Below are 15,896 nucleotides of genomic sequence, written 5' to 3' on the forward strand. Positions count from 1 at the left end.
GAAGACCGACAATGGTCCTGCTTACGCATCGCAAAAGGAGCGGCAGTTCCTGCAGCTGTGGGGTGTGTCACACAAGTTTGGTATCCCTCATTCTCCAAGCTATTGTAGAACGCGCTCATGGTACTCTGAAGCGGGTTCTTCAAAAACAAAAACGGGAAATGCAGGGTGAAACCCCGCACAGTCGGTTGGCAAAGGCAATGTACACCATCAATCATCTTACGGCGCCGCAGAACTCAAATAACCCTGTTGTTTTGAATCACCATCTCTTGTTGCAGGCTCTGGACGAAGCACATCAGCCTCGAGCAAAGGTTCGGGTGCGGAATTTAGTCACCAAAGAGTGGGAAAGTCCTTATGATCTTATCGTTTCGGGGCGTGGGTATGCTTGTGTATCCACAGATACCGGGGTGCGCTGGGTACCTTCAAAGTGTGTTCACCTGATGGTGGCTCTGGTGTTTGCCTGGCCATTGGCAGAAGGGTTTGATGTTTTTTGCTGGGATCCATGTTGGGCCTGCTGCTGTAGAGACACAAGCGTATCCTCTCCCCCAAGTAATGAATGATAAAGGACCCATAATTTCTTTGGATTCAGGGTCTTTGATCAACACAGGCGGCTTTTCTTTTAACTGGGCTGCAGTCACATGAAATGCAAAAGGCCTGGTGACTGGGGGAGTTGGCTCCATAAATGAGGTGTTGAAAAAGTTGAGCACATCAAGGGCCTTGGCCAGTGTCTCAATGGGAGATAATATGTGGACTCCCTGTCTCTGTTGATCAAGGATCCTTTGGATGGAAGAGTGGGCCCTCTGGACTATGGAGTGTCCTGTGGCAGAGTGTGGTATGGCTGTGAAATGTTTTGCAGCCCACTGGTCAGAAAATGGTTGGAATCAGTGGGAGGTATAAGCAGGACCATGATCAGTTTTAATTTCCCGTGGAACTGGGAAGGTGGAATAGGCTAAAAAGGAACGTTTTATAGCATCTTTTGATTTCTCACCAGCATGGGCAGAGGCGAAAACCGCAGCGTTGTCGGTGTAGATTGAGACGGGGTTGTATTTTAGTCTCCCAAAAGGGGCTTGGTGTGTGATGTGTGATTGCCCGTTCTGGAGACTCTTTAGTCCTCTTGGATTGAGTGCAGCTGTGACAGAAGCAAAGGCATGTTGCTGACAATTTGGGCAGGTGTTTGCCATGGATCTTGCCTGATCTTGGGTAATTTTCAAGATGCTGAGCGGTGCAGGAATGTTTGGATGGTAGAAATGGTGGCGGGTCCTAGCCTGGTCAAAACCATTCCCTAGGGAGATTTGGACAACCATTGCTGGGGCATCTGCTTTAGCATTGCCTACTATAAATGCAGGAAGGGTGGTATAAGATCTTGTGTGCATGATATAGTGTGGGTGTTGTCTGTGGGACAAAAGAGAAATGAAAGGGGAAAGCAAATGCTCTAGTTGGGGTTAGAAATGTCTTTGAAAATGGAATTTTCGGCCTGCTGCACTAGGCCATAGATATCTGACGAATCAGTGATCAAATGAATAGGTTCTTTGAAAGCGGAGAAGGTCCTAACGAGTGCAGTCAATTCAGCAATTTGGGCAGGATGAGGATCCCCTGGCTTGGCTTTTGTCTCTTGAGCAATGCAGAGCCAGGGCAGTGCAGGGCAGGCTGGGAAGCAGAGCCCGGAGCCTTTGGAGGCTGCAAGCCTTAAACATCAGCCCCTGCAGCAGCCCAGATGCAGGTGCCAGAGTTGCCAAGGCTGCCATGGCCTTGAGAGCGGGAAGGTGGATTTTGCATCCCTGTGGCCTGATGGCGGCTCTGGAGCCAGGAGTCCCTGTGGCTGCAGCAGGACGGGTGGCTGAAAGTTTCCTGCCTTGCTTTGGTGGCATGGCTGCAGGGATAACTGCAGTGAGAGCCCCCTCTGTGCTGGTGGCAGCTCAGCTCTTGGGGACGCCGCTGTGCCCCAGCCCAGGAGCAGCAGCAGTGCCCAGCGGCAGCAGTGGTGTCAGTGGGACCCCCTGTGCACAGGGACCCCCAGCCGTGGGGTGGCCGTGGCAGCAGCCCCAGGGAGCTCTAGCCCCGGGATCCCGGAACAAGTGGAAATCCCAAGTGTGCAAATGCTTCCTGTGCCCTAAGGAATGACAAAGAGAAGTGAGGTTTTAAAAAGAAGCAGTATTTATTTGCCAAAGATTGGCAAACTCTAGGGTTTACAGAACGCCTTTCATTAAAACAATCCTTATAATAACAACAACAACAATAACAATCTAGAGATTTATTTACATGGGATCCTAGGGACTAACAATCTTCAAAACATATTTACAGTGAAGTACTAAGGTGAACATATTTACAGAAATCTTCTACTATTTCAAACATATATACACTGCCGTAATATCTACAGCCATCTTCTCCATCAGTCCTGGAAGAAAGGAAGAAGCAAAGTTGGAGGCTGCTGCCAGCACTGAGCCCAGCTGGGCTGGGATCAGGGCCCCAGGAGCTGGGACAGGGCTGGCAGGGCTGCTGTGGCCCCAGGCAAGTGCAGGGCAGGCCAGGGCTGGTGCTTGTGGCAGCACAATCCAGGCCCCCCGCGGGCAGCGTGTCCCTGAGCGGGGCCATCCAGCCCAGCCCCAGCCTGGCGTCAGGGCAGCCACTGTGTCTGTGGGCAGGGCATGGGGAGCATCTGCCTGTCTTACTTGTGGGGCTCCATCTTCATCCAAGGACCATGGGCTCCTCCTCATTGTTCTCGTCAACTTCCATCTCCTCGATGTCGTCCTCCACGTCTACTTCCATCTCCTCCACCAGCTCTTCCACATCCACCTCCATCCTTTCTTCCTCATCCTGCACCATGTCCACTTCCATCTCCTCCACAATGTCTCTGGCAGTCTGCAAGAGACAGCAAAATCTCGCAGTGGGCTTCCTGTCCCACACCATCCATTGCCACGTGGCTGCAGCCTGCTCAAGCAGGCTGCTTTCTCCCTGGAATGGCACTGTACCTCCACTGGCACAGCAGTGCTCATCCTGCTGGGATTGGCGCTCCAGAGCAGGCAGCACGAAAAGCCCAGGCGGCAGCAACAGCTCAGTACTGACGGGCAGAGATCAGAGCGAGCGCCAACTGACCACTGGCAGCAGGCAGAGTGTCTGCTCTGCTGGTTTCCAGGTGCTGGACGTTCCACCTGGAACACTGTGGGAGCTGTGATGTCACAGAAGTTTCAGGGCCGCTCCACACTGGGAGGTGGGCATGGTGGAATGATGAAATCCTTGAATGGTTTGGCTTGGAAGGGACCCTAAAGATCATCTGGTTCCTAGCTGAGCAAGCTGCCAGCACAGCAGGTTGTCTCGGCCCCTGTCCAAGCTGGCCTTGGATGTTGGTGGCCATGGGGTATGCACAGCCTCTCTGCACTGGTCCCAGTGTCAGGGACAAGCACCCTGACAGGAAAGAACTTCTTCCCATCATCAAATGGATTCCAGCTCTTGCAGTTTCATCCCATTCCCCCTTGTTCTGTCACTTCAGTTGCTGACAACGAGTCCTCTCCCACTTCCCTGTGGGTCAGCCTGTTCCTGCAGGGTCACACATGTGGCTGAAGCTGCAGCCAGGAGAGAGAGAAGCCAAGCTGCCAGAGAGAGGAAATGGGGAAAGTGACATGAGAGATGAGAGAAGAAGGAAAAAGTAGAGACATGCAAGGCATTGGTTTGGGTGGGCTGTGGGATTCATGCCTTTTATTAGAGGCCAGGTTCTCTGGTGCACTCAATGACTGTGTGATTGCGGCGTGTCCACAGTGAGCCCGTGTGAGCGAGCTGCACTGCCAGAGCCCGGAGCACACTTGCTTCAAGTGCTGATGAAGGAGGCCAGAGACGGGTCTTTGTGTGCAACTCCAAACACTGTGCATGGCCATGAAGAGGGTCCAGGGCCAGAGAGAAAATGAGGCTGGGGACTGAGGGTTTCATATGGGGGGGGGAGAAGGGGCAAAGCCAGGACCAGCAGGGGAGAAGAGAGGGAAGAACATTCTCTGGAGAGTCGATATAAGGAAAAAATGGCAGTTGAAGTGGGTGATAGCAAGAAAAGCTGCAGATTGCAAGAGGCTGCAAGTGGCCATGGGTGAGAGCCCTGCATTCAGAGGGGTTTCTCTGTTTCACCTTGGTCCCCTTTGCCCTAAGGTATTACAGTTGCAATGAGAGGCCCCTGGGCCTCCACAAGTGCCCCCTTTTTGTTTTCAAGAATGAAGGCTTCTGCCATGGACTTTTGCAAGCGTTGAGCAAAACTGGATAGAATAAGCAACACAATGAATACGAGAAACAAAGTCCACAAAACAGTCTTAAGTAAAGGTGAAAGCCAGCCTTTCATGCCCCAGTCTTTCAAAAGTCCAGTGAGCCAGTCGTTGTTGCCTTTTGTCTGGATCTTGTTGATTTGGTCTTTGAGCAGCTGGACGCTCTGGTATACTGAGTCCCTATGTGAGAAGAGGTTGACAAGCGTGGCCATGGGCAAGAAATTGTGGCTTGGCTGTGGAAGCAGCCAGCTGAAGGCACGTGGCATAGTGAGGAGCTTTGCTGCTTGCGGCTGCCTGCTGCAGCGGCAACAAAGGACAGCATGCTTTGACTTTAGCTAATTTAGTAGTGGGTGGAGGCTTGGGTGGCCTGAAAGTAAAGAGATAGAGAGATTGCAATGTGAAACTTAAATTCTGGTCCCACTAAACTTCCTCTTCTGTAAGGCAATGGTTTGAACTCAGCTTCTTAGAAGAATCAAATATAAATGCTACAATATAGTTTTTCCAAATGTTAAGTGATATATCCCGCTTAGTGGTGTCTGAGCTCTCTTGGTGTTGGTCTGTGTGGTCCACGCTGCTTAGGAGATCTTCTTCTGTCCTTCTTCTTCTTCTTTTCCACGCTGCAGCTGTCTCTCTTAGGCTTTCATTCTGTTCTTCTGATGGTGGCTCTGGTGTTTGCCTGGCCATTGGCAGAAGGGTTTGATGTTTTTTGCTGGGATCCATGTTGGGCCTGCTGCTGTAGAGACACAAGCGTATCCTCTCCCCCAAGTAATGAATGATAAAGGACCCATAATTTCTTTGGATTCAGGGTCTTTGATCAACACAGGCGGCTTTTCTTTTCACTGGGCTGCAGTCACATGAAATGCAAAAGGCCTGGTGACTGGGGGAGTTGGCTCCATAAATGAGGTGTTGAAAAAGTTGAGCACATCAAGGGCCTTGGCCAGTGTCTCAATGGGAGATAATATGTGGACTCCCTGTCTCTGTTGATCAAGGATCCTTTGGATGGAAGAGTGGGCCCTCTGGACTATGGAGTGTCCTGTGGCAGAGTGTGGTATGGCTGTGAAATGTTTTGCAGCCCACTGGTCAGAAAATGGTTGGAATCAGTGGGAGGTATAAGCAGGACCATGATCAGTTTTAATTTCCCGTGGAACTGGGAAGGTGGAATAGGCTAAAAAGGAACGTTTTATAGCATCTTTTGATTTCTCACCAGCATGGGCAGAGGCGAAAACCGCAGCGTTGTCGGTGTAGATTGAGACGGGGTTGTATTTTAGTCTCCCAAAAGGGGCTTGGTGTGTGATGTGTGATTGCCCGTTCTGGAGACTCTTTAGTCCTCTTGGATTGAGTGCAGCTGTGACAGAAGCAAAGGCATGTTGCTGACAACTTGGGCAGGTGTTTGCCATGGATCTTGCCTGATCTTGGGTAATTTTCAAGATGCTGAGCGGTGCAGGAATGTTTGGATGGTAGAAATGGTGGCGGGTCCTAGCCTGGTCAAAACCATTCCCTAGGGAGATTTGGACAACCATTGCTGGGGCATCTGCTTTAGCATTGCCTACTATAAATGCAGGAAGGGTGGTATAAGATCTTGTGTGCATGATATAGTGTGGGTGTTGTCTGTGGGACAAAAGAGAAATGAAAGGGGAAAGCAAATGCTCTAGTTGGGGTTAGAAATGTCTTAGAAAATGGAATTTTCGGCCTGCTGCACTAGGCCATAGATATCTGACGAATCAGTGATCAAATGAATAGGTTCTTTGAAAGTGGAGAAGGTCCTAACGAGTGCAGTCAATTCAGCAATTTGGGCAGGATGAGGATCCCCTGGCTTGGCTTTTGTCTCTTGAGCAATGCAGAGCCAGGGCAGTGCAGGGCAGGCTGGGAAGCAGAGCCCGGAGCCTTTGGAGGCTGCAAGCCTTAAACATCAGCCCCTGCAGCAGCCCAGATGCAGGTGCCAGAGTTGCCAAGGCTGCCATGGCCTTGAGAGCGGGAAGGTGGATTTTGCATCCCTGTGGCCTGATGGCGGCTCTGGAGCCAGGAGTGCCTGTGGCTGCAGCAGGACGGGTGGCTGAAAGTTTCCTGCCTTGCTTTGGTGGCATGGCTGCAGGGATAACTGCAGTGAGAGCCCCCTCTGTGCTGGTGGCAGCTCAGCTCTTGGGGACGCCGCTGTGCCCCAGCCCAGGAGCAGCAGCAGTGCCCAGCGGCAGCAGTGGTGTCAGTGGGACCCCCTGTGCACAGGGACCCCCAGCCGTGGGGTGGCCGTGGCAGCAGCCCCAGGGAGCTCTAGCCCCGGGATCCCGGAACAAGTGGAAATCCCAAGTGTGCAAATGCTTCCTGTGCCCTAAGGAATGACAAAGAGAAGTGAGGTTTTAAAAAGAAGCAGTATTTATTTGCCAAAGATTGGCAAACTCTAGGGTTTACAGAACGCCTTTCATTAAAACAATCCTTATAATAACAACAACAACAATAACAATCTAGAGATTTATTTACATGGGATCCTAGGGACTAACAATCTTCAAAACATATTTACAGTGAAGTACTAAGGTGAACATATTTACAGAAATCTTCTACTATTTCAAACATATATACACCGCCGTAATATCTACAGCCATCTTCTCCATCAGTCCTGGAAGAAAGGAAGAAGCAAAGTTGGAGTCTGCTGCCAGCACTGAGCCCAGCTGGGCTGGGATCAGGGCCCCAGGAGCTGGGACAGGGCTGGCAGGGCTGCTGTGGCCCCAGGCAAGTGCAGGGCAGGCCAGGGCTGGTGCTTGTGGCAGCACAATCCAGGCCCCCTGCGGGCAGCGTGTCCCTGAGCGGGGCCATCCAGCCCAGCCCCAGCCTGGCGTCAGGGCAGCCACTGTGTCTGTGGGCAGGGCATGGGGAGCATCTGCCTGTCTTACTTGTGGGGCTCCATCTTCATCCAAGGACCATGGGCTCCTCCTCATCGTTCTCGTCAACTTCCATCTCCTCGATGTCGTCCTCCACGTCTACTTCCATCTCCTCCACCAGCTCTTCCACATCCACCTCCATCCTTTCTTCCTCATCCTGCACCATGTCCACTTCCATCGCCTCCACAATGTCTCTGGCAGTCTGCAAGAGACAGCAAAATCTCGCAGTGGGGTTCCTGTCCCACACCATCCATTGCCACGTGGCTGCAGCCTGCTCAAGCAGGCTGCTTTCTCCCTGGAATGGCACTGTACCTCCACTGGCACAGCAGTGCTCATCCTGCTGGGATTGGCGCTCCAGAGCAGGCAGCAGGAAAAGCCCAGGCGGCAGCAACAGCTCAGTACTGACGGGCAGAGATCAGAGCGAGCGCCAACTGACCACTGGCAGCAGGCAGAGTGTCTGCTCTGCTGGTTTCCAGGTGCTGGACGTTCCACCTGGAACACTGTGGGAGCTGTGATGTCACAGAAGTTTCAGGGCCGCTCCACACTGGGAGGTGTGCATGGTGGAATGATGAAATCCTTGAATGGTTTGGCTTGGAAGGGACCCTAAAGATCATCTGGTTCCTAGCTGAGCAAGCTGCCAGCACAGCAGGTTGTCTCGGCCCCTGTCCAAGCTGGCCTTGGATGTTGGTGGCCATGGGGTATGCACAGCCTCTCTGCACTGGTCCCAGTGTCAGGGACAAGCACCCTGACAGGAAAGAACTTCTTCCCATCATCAAATGGATTCCAGCTCTTGCAGTTTCATCCCATTCCCCCTTGTTCTGTCACTTCAGTTGCTGACAACGAGTCCTCTCCCACTTCCCTGTGGGTCAGCCTGTTCCTGCAGGGTCACACATGTGGCTGAAGCTGCAGCCAGGAGAGAGAGAAGCCAAGCTGCCAGAGAGAGGAAATGGGGAAAGTGACATGAGAGATGAGAGAAGAAGGAAAAAGTAGAGACATGCAAGGCATTGGTTTGGGTGGGCTGTGGGATTCATGCCTTTTATTAGAGGCCAGGTTCTCTGGTGCACTCAATGACTGTGTGATTGCGGCGTGTCCACAGTGAGCCCGTGTGAGCGAGCTGCACTGCCAGAGCCCGGAGCACACTTGCTTCAAGTGCTGATGAAGGAGGCCAGAGACGGGTCTTTGTGTGCAACTCCAAACACTGTGCATGGCCATGAAGAGGGTCCAGGGCCAGAGAGAAAATGAGGCTGGGGACTGAGGGTTTCATATGGGGGGGGGAGAAGGGGCAAAGCCAGGACCAGCAGGGGAGAAGAGAGGGAAGAACATTCTCTGGAGAGTCGATATAAAGAAAAAATGGCAGTTGAAGTGGGTGATAGCAAGAAAAGCTGCAGATTGCAAGAGGCTGCAAGTGGCCATGGGTGAGAGCCCTGCATTCAGAGGGGTTTCTCTGTTTCACCTTGGTCCCCTTTGCCCTAAGGTATTACAGTTGCAATGAGAGGCCCCTGGGCCTCCACAAGTGCCCCCTTTTTGTTTTCAAGAATGAAGGCTTCTGCCATGGACTTTTGCAAGCGTTGAGCAAAACTGGATAGAATAAGCAACACAATGAATACGAGAAACAAAGTCCACAAAACAGTCTTAAGTAAAGGTGAAAGCCAGCCTTCCATGCCCCAGTCTTTCAAACTCCAGTGAGCCAGTCGTTGTTGCCTTTTGTCTGGATCTTGTTGATTTGGTCTTTGAGCAGCTGGACGCTCTGGTATACTGAGTCCCTATGTGAGAAGAGGTTGACAAGCGTGGCCATGGGCAAGAAATTGTGGCTTGGCTGTGGAAGCAGCCAGCTGAAGGCACGTGGCATAGTGAGGAGCTTTGCTGCTTGCGGCTGCCTGCTGCAGCGGCAACAAAGGACAGCATGCTTTGACTTTAGCTAATTTAGTAGTGGGTGGAGGCTTGGGTGGCCTGAAAGTAAAGAGATAGAGAGATTGCAATGTGAAACTTAAATTCTGGTCCCACTAAACTTCCTCTTCTGTAAGGCAATGGTTTGAACTCAGCTTCTTAGAAGAATCAAATATAAATGCTACAATATAGTTTTTCCAAATGTTAAGTGATATATCCCGCTTAGTGGTGTCTGAGCTCTCTTGGTGTTGGTCTGTGTGGTCCACGCTGCTTAGGAGATCTTCTTCTGTCCTTCTTCTTCTTCTTTTCCACGCTGCAGCTGTCTCTCTTAGGCTTTCATTCTGTTCTTCTGATGGTGGCTCTGGTGTTTGCCTGGCCATTGGCAGAAGGGTTTGATGTTTTTTGCTGGGATCCATGTTGGGCCTGCTGCTGTAGAGACACAAGCGTATCCTCTCCCCCAAGTAATGAATGATAAAGGGCCCATAATTTCTTTGGATTCAGGGTCTTTGATCAACACAGGCGGCTTTTCTTTTAACTGGGCTGCAGTCACATGAAATGCAAAAGGCCTGGTGACTGGGGGAGTTGGCTCCATAAATGAGGTGTTGAAAAAGTTGAGCACATCAAGGGCCTTGGCCAGTGTCTCAATGGGAGATAATATGTGGACTCCCTGTCTCTGTTGATCAAGGATCCTTTGGATGGAAGAGTGGGCCCTCTGCACTATGGAGTGTCCTGTGGCAGAGTGTGGTATGGCTGTGAAATGTTTTGCAGCCCACTGGTCAGAAAATGGTTGGAATCAGTGGGAGGTATAAGCAGGACCATGATCAGTTTTAATTTCCTGTGGAACTGGGAAGGTGGAATAGGCTAAAAAGGACCGTTTTACAGCATCTTTTGATTTCTCACCAGCATGGGCAGAGGCGAAAACCGCAGCGTTGTCGGTGTGGATTGAGACGGGGTTGTATTTTAGTCTCCCAAAAGGGGCTTGGTGTGTGATGTGTGATTGCCCGTTCTGGAGAGTCTTTAGTCCTCTTGGATTGAGTGCAGCTGTGACAGAAGCAAATGCATGTTGCTGACAACTTGGGCAGGTGTTTGCCATGGATCTTGCCTGATCTTGGGTAATTTTCAAGATGCTGAGCGGTGCAGGAATGTTTGGATGGTAGAAATGGTGGCGGGTCCTAGCCTGGTCAAAACCATTCCCTAGGGAGATTTGGACAACCATTGCTGGGGCATCTGCTTTAGCATTGCCTACTATAAATGCAGGAAGGGTGGTATAAGATCTTGTGTGCATGATATAGTGTGGGTGTTGTCTGTGGGACAAAAGAGAAATGAAAGGGGAAAGCAAATGCTCTAATTGGGGTTAGAAATGTCTTTGAAAATGGAATTTTCGGCCTGCTGCACTAGGCCATAGATATCTGACGAATCAGTGATCAAATGAATAGGTTCTTTGAAAGTGGAGAAGGTCCTAACGAGTGCAGTCAATTCAGCAGTTTGGGCAGGATGAGGATCCCCTGGCTTGGCTTTTGTCTCTTGAGCAATGCAGAGCCAGGGCAGTGCAGGGCAGGCTGGGAAGCAGAGCCCGGAGCCTTTGGAGGCTGCAAGCCTTAAATATCAGCCCCTGCAGCAGCCCAGATGCAGGTGCCAGAGTTGCCAAGGCTGCCATGGCCTTGAGAGCGGGAAGGTGGATTTTGCATCCCTGTGGCCTGATGGCGGCTCTGGAGCCAGGAGTGCCTGTGGCTGCAGCAGGACGGGTGGCTGAAAGTTTCCTGCCTTGCTTTGGTGGCATGGCTGCAGGGATAACTGCAGTGAGAGCCCCCTCTGTGCTGGTGGCAGCTCAGCTCTTGGGGACGCCACTGTGCCCCAGCCCAGGAGCAGCAGCAGTGGCCAGCGGCAGCAGTGGTGTCAGTGGGACCCCCTGTGCACAGGGACCCCCAGCCGTGGGGTGGCCGTGGCAGCAGCTCCAGGGAGCTCCAGCCCCGGGATCACGGAACAAGTGGAAATCCCAAGTGTGCAAATGCTTCCTGTGCCCTAAGGAATGACAAAGAGAAGTGAGGTTTTAAAAAGAAGCAGTATTTATTTGCCAAAGATTGGCAAACTCTAGGGTTTACAGAACGCCTTTCATTAAAACAATCCTTATAATAACAACAACAACAATAACAATCTAGAGATTTATTTACATGGGATCCTAGGGACTAACAATCTTCAAAACATATTTACAGTGAAGTACTAAGGTGAACATATTTACAGAAATCTTCTACTATTTCAAACATATCTACACCGCCGTAATATCTACAGCCATCTTCTCCATCAGTCCTGGAAGAAAGGAAGAAGCAAAGTTGGAGTCTGCTGCCAGCACTGAGCCCAGCTGGGCTGGGATCAGGGCCCCAGGAGCTGGGACAGGGCTGGCAGGGCTGCTGTGGCCCCAGGCAAGTGCAGGGCAGGCCAGGGCTGGTGCTTGTGGCAGCACAATCCAGGCCCCCTGCGGGCAGCGTGTCCCTGAGCGGGGCCATCCAGCCCAGCCCCAGCCTGGCGTCAGGGCAGCCACTGTGTCTGTGGGCAGGGCATGGGGAGCATCTGCCTGTCTTACTTGTGGGGCTCCATCTTCATCCAAGGACCATGGGCTCCTCCTCATCGTTCTCGTCAACTTCCATCTCCTCGATGTCGTCCTCCACGTCTACTTCCATCTCCTCCACCAGCTCTTCCACATCCACCTCCATCCTTTCTTCCTCATCCTGCACCATGTCCACTTCCATCGCCTCCACAATGTCTCTGGCAGTCTGCAAGAGACAGCAAAATCTCGCAGTGGGGTTCCTGTCCCACACCATCCATTGCCACGTGGCTGCAGCCTGCTCAAGCAGGCTGCTTTCTCCCTGGAATGGCACTGTACCTCCACTGGCACAGCAGTGCTCATCCTGCTGGGATTGGCGCTCCAGAGCAGGCAGCAGGAAAAGCCCAGGCAGCAGCAACAGCTCAGTACTGACGGGCAGAGATCAGAGCGAGCGCCAACTGACCACTGGCAGCAGGCAGAGTGTCTGCTCTGCTGGTTTCCAGGTGCTGGACGTTCCACCTGGAACACTGTGGGAGCTGTGATGTCACAGAAGTTTCAGGGCCGCTCCACACTGGGAGGTGTGCATGGTGGAATGATGAAATCCTTGAATGGTTTGGCTTGGAAGGGACCCTAAAGATCATCTGGTTCCTAGCTGAGCAAGCTGCCAGCACAGCAGGTTGTCTCGGCCCCTGTCCAAGCTGGCCTTGGATGTTGGTGGCCATGGGGTATGCACAGCCTCTCTGCACTGGTCCCAGTGTCAGGGACAAGCACCCTGACAGGAAAGAACTTCTTCCCATCATCAAATGGATTCCAGCTCTTGCAGTTTCATCCCATTCCCCCTTGTTCTGTCACTTCAGTTGCTGACAACGAGTCCTCTCCCACTTCCCTGTGGGTCAGCCTGTTCCTGCAGGGTCACACATGTGGCTGAAGCTGCAGCCAGGAGAGAGAGAAGCCAAGCTGCCAGAGAGAGGAAATGGGGAAAGTGACATGAGAGATGAGAGAAGAAGGAAAAAGTAGAGACATGCAAGGCATTGGTTTGGGTGGGCTGTGGGATTCATGCCTTTTATTAGAGGCCAGGTTCTCTGGTGCACTCAATGACTGTGTGATTGCGGCGTGTCCACAGTGAGCCCGTGTGAGCGAGCTGCACTGCCAGAGCCCGGAGCACACTTGCTTCAAGTGCTGATGAAGGAGGCCAGAGACGGGTCTTTGTGTGCAACTCCAAACACTGTGCATGGCCATGAAGAGGGTCCAGGGCCAGAGAGAAAATGAGGCTGGGGACTGAGGGTTTCATATGGGGGGGGGAGAAGGGGCAAAGCCAGGACCAGCAGGGGAGAAGAGAGGGAAGAACATTCTCTGGAGAGTCGATATAAGGAAAAAATGGCAGTTGAAGTGGGTGATAGCAAGAAAAGCTGCAGATTGCAAGAGGCTGCAAGTGGCCATGGGTGAGAGCCCTGCATTCAGAGGGGTTTCTCTGTTTCACCTTGGTCCCCTTTGCCCTAAGGTATTACAGTTGCAATGAGAGGCCCCTGGGCCTCCACAAGTGCCCCCTTTTTGTTTTCAAGAATGAAGGCTTCTGCCATGGACTTTTGCAAGCGTTGAGCAAAACTGGATAGAATAAGCAACACAATGAATACGAGAAACAAAGTCCACAAAACAGTCTTAAGTAAAGGTGAAAGCCAGCCTTTCATGCCCCAGTCTTTCAAACTCCAGTGAGCCAGTCGTTGTTGCCTTTTGTCTGGATCTTGTTGATTTGGTCTTTGAGCAGCTGGACGCTCTGGTATACTGAGTCCCTATGTGAGAAGAGGTTGACAAGCGTGGCCATGGGCAAGAAATTGTGGCTTGGCTGTGGAAGCAGCCAGCTGAAGGCACGTGGCATAGTGAGGAGCTTTGCTGCTTGCGGCTGCCTGCTGCAGCGGCAACAAAGGACAGCATGCTTTGACTTTAGCTAATTTAGTAGTGGGTGGAGGCTTGGGTGGCCTGAAAGTAAAGAGATAGAGAGATTGCAATGTGAAACTTAAATTCTGGTCCCACTAAACTTCCTCTTCTGTAAGGCAATGGTTTGAACTCAGCTTCTTAGAAGAATCAAATATAAATGCTACAATATAGTTTTTCCAAATGTTAAGTGATATATCCCGCTTAGTGGTGTCTGAGCTCTCTTGGTGTTGGTCTGTGTGGTCCACGCTGCTTAGGAGATCTTCTTCTGTCCTTCTTCTTCTTCTTTTCCACGCTGCAGCTGTCTCTCTTAGGCTTTCATTCTGTTCTTCTGATGGTGGCTCTGGTGTTTGCCTGGCCATTGGCAGAAGGGTTTGATGTTTTTTGCTGGGATCCATGTTGGGCCTGCTGCTGTAGAGACACAAGCGTATCCTCTCCCCCAAGTAATGAATGATAAAGGGCCCATAATTTCTTTGGATTCAGGGTCTTTGATCAACACAGGCGGCTTTTCTTTTAACTGGGCTGCAGTCACATGAAATGCAAAAGGCCTGGTGACTGGGGGAGTTGGCTCCATAAATGAGGTGTTGAAAAAGTTGAGCACATCAAGGGCCTTGGCCAGTGTCTCAATGGGAGATAATATGTGGACTCCCTGTCTCTGTTGATCAAGGATCCTTTGGATGGAAGAGTGGGCCCTCTGCACTATGGAGTGTCCTGTGGCAGAGTGTGGTATGGCTGTGAAATGTTTTGCAGCCCACTGGTCAGAAAATGGTTGGAATCAGTGGGAGGTATAAGCAGGACCATGATCAGTTTTAATTTCCTGTGGAACTGGGAAGGTGGAATAGGCTAAAAAGGACCGTTTTACAGCATCTTTTGATTTCTCACCAGCATGGGCAGAGGCGAAAACCGCAGCGTTGTCGGTGTGGATTGAGACGGGGTTGTATTTTAGTCTCCCAAAAGGGGCTTGGTGTGTGATGTGTGATTGCCCGTTCTGGAGAGTCTTTAGTCCTCTTGGATTGAGTGCAGCTGTGACAGAAGCAAATGCATGTTGCTGACAACTTGGGCAGGTGTTTGCCATGGATCTTGCCTGATCTTGGGTAATTTTCAAGATGCTGAGCGGTGCAGGAATGTTTGGATGGTAGAAATGGTGGCGGGTCCTAGCCTGGTCAAAACCATTCCCTAGGGAGATTTGGACAACCATTGCTGGGGCATCTGCTTTAGCATTGCCTACTATAAATGCAGGAAGGGTGGTATAAGATCTTGTGTGCATGATATAGTGTGGGTGTTGTCTGTGGGACAAAAGAGAAATGAAAGGGGAAAGCAAATGCTCTAGTTGGGGTTAGAAATGTCTTTGAAAATGGAATTTTCGGCCTGCTGCACTAGGCCATAGATATCTGACGAATCAGTGATCAAATGAATAGGTTCTTTGAAAGTGGAGAAGGTCCTAACGAGTGCAGTCAATTCAGCAGTTTGGGCAGGATGAGATTCCCCTGGCTTGGCTTTTGTCTCTTGAGCAATGCAGAGCCAGGGCAGTGCAGGGCAGGCTGGGAAGCAGAGCCCGGAGCCTTTGGAGGCTGCAAGCCTTAAATATCAGCCCCTGCAGCAGCCCAGATGCAGGTGCCAGAGTTGCCAAGGCTGCCATGGCCTTGAGAGCGGGAAGGTGGATTTTGCATCCCTGTGGCCTGATGGCGGCTCTGGAGCCAGGAGTGCCTGTGGCTGCAGCAGGACGGGTGGCTGAAAGTTTCCTGCCTTGCTTTGGTGGCATGGCTGCAGGGATAACTGCAGTGAGAGCCCCCTCTGTGCTGGTGGCAGCTCAGCTCTTGGGGACGCCACTGTGCCCCAGCCCAGGAGCAGCAGCAGTGGCCAGCGGCAGCAGTGGTGTCAGTGGGACCCCCTGTGCACAGGGACCCCCAGCCGTGGGGTGGCCGTGGCAGCAGCTCCAGGGAGCTCCAGCCCCGGGATCACGGAACAAGTGGAAATCCCAAGTGTGCAAATGCTTCCTGTGCCCTAAGGAATGACAAAGAGAAGTGAGGTTTTAAAAAGAAGCAGTATTTATTTGCCAAAGATTGGCAAACTCTAGGGTTTACAGAACGCCTTTCATTAAAACAATCCTTATAATAACAACAACAACAATAACAATCTAGAGATTTATTTACATGGGATCCTAGGGACTAACAATCTTCAAAACATATTTACAGTGAAGTACTAAGGTGAACATATTTACAGAAATCTTCTACTATTTCAAACATATCTACACCGCCGTAATATCTACAGCCATCTTCTCCATCAGTCCTGGAAGAAAGGAAGAAGCAAAGTTGGAGTCTGCTGCCAGCACTGAGCCCAGCTGGGCTGGGATCAGGGCCCCAGGAGCTGGGACAGGGCTGGCAGGGCTGCTGTGGCCCCAGGCAAGTGCAGGGCAGGCCAGGG

The 15,896-nt window shown here is 51.5% G+C and overlaps 1 long non-coding RNA gene across 1 annotated transcript in view; it reads right to left on the bottom strand.

Moving 5' to 3' along the window:
• Window positions 1-2,233: 2,233 nt before the first annotated feature.
• Window positions 2,234-15,896, bottom strand: part of LOC135279940 (uncharacterized) — a 143,255-nt gene continuing 129,592 nt past the window's right edge. Inside the window, exon 2 of the long non-coding RNA XR_010347080.1 lies at window positions 2,234-2,392. This is a non-coding gene — a long non-coding RNA (uncharacterized LOC135279940). The remainder of the gene's footprint in view (window positions 2,393-15,896) is intronic.

The sequence above is a fragment of the Passer domesticus genome, chromosome 13, assembly GCF_036417665.1.
Source record: "Passer domesticus isolate bPasDom1 chromosome 13, bPasDom1.hap1, whole genome shotgun sequence".
NCBI classification, from domain to species: Eukaryota; Metazoa; Chordata; class Aves; order Passeriformes; family Passeridae; genus Passer; species Passer domesticus.